Genomic DNA, 1,216 nt, shown 5'->3' with positions numbered 1-1,216 from the left:
ACAATTGATGCTTTTGAACTGTGGTGTTGGAGAAGACTTTTGAGAGTCCCTTGGACTGCAAGGAGATCCAACCAGTCCATCCTAAAGGAAATCAGTCCTGAATATTTATTGGAAGGACCGATGCTGAAGCTGAAACTCCAATACTTTGGCCTCCTGATGCAAAGAACTGACTCATTTAAAAAGACCCTGATGCTGGGAAAGATTGAAGGTGGGAGGAGAAGGGGATGACAGAGGATGAGATGATTGGATGGGGTCACTGACTCAATGGACATGAGTTTGAATAAACTCCATGAGTTGGTGATGGACAGGGAGGCCTGGCATGCTGCAGTCCATGGGGTCGCAAAGAATCGGACACGACTGAGCGACTAAACTGAACTGAACTTTATATAGTCAAGGTACATGCACATGGGTGTCTGTTTTAAGGCTTATGGTTCACATTCACTATCTTAGGAAACAAAGTTATAACTTTTTCTTAAAATATTAGTTGTAATTTATTTTTGAGACTTTCAACAGGGAAAGAAAGCCTACTTAACATCATTTCTGTGTGAAAGTGGTTTATTATTCAAATATTTGTTGGAAGGCTAATATTATGACTTATTTATAGAAATGCATAATAAAGGAAAGAATAATTGTTCTGTACTTGACTAGTGGGGAAGCTCATAAAAAAGAAGAAAATTATTTTGATGACTGCTCAGAATATCCAGTTTAAACAAATTCATGAGGCAATTAGAGTAAAAAGACATTTTAGCTAACTCGTCTTGATTTGCATTATAATACTCAACTAAAAATTAAAACTTTTTTTTAGTAAATTAGAAATTTCAAATTTAACATATTCTAAACTTACAGTAGAATTCTAGAATTCTTCAGTTCAGTTCAGTTCAGTCACTCAGTCGTGTCCGACTCTTTGTGACCCCATGAATTGCAGCACACCAGGCCTCCCTGTCCATCACCAACTCGCGGAGTTCACTCAGACTCAAGTCCATCAACTCAGTGATGCCATCCAGCCATCTCATCCTCTGTCGTCCCCTTCTCCTCCTGCCCCCAATCCCTCCCAGCGTCAGAGTCTTTTCCAATGAGTCAACTCTTCGCATGAGGTGGCCAAAGTACTGGAGTTTCAGCTTTAGCATCATTCCTTCCAAAGAAATACCAGGGCTGATCTCCTTTAGAATGGACTGGTTGGATCTCCTTGCAGTCCAAGGGACCTGTTGAGTCTTCT

Source organism: Bison bison, unplaced genomic scaffold (genome assembly GCF_000754665.1).
Source record: "Bison bison bison isolate TAMUID 2011002044 unplaced genomic scaffold, Bison_UMD1.0 scf7180017864181, whole genome shotgun sequence".
NCBI lineage: Eukaryota > Metazoa > Chordata > Mammalia > Artiodactyla > Bovidae > Bison > Bison bison.
Note: the sequence above shows the minus strand (reverse complement) of the source record.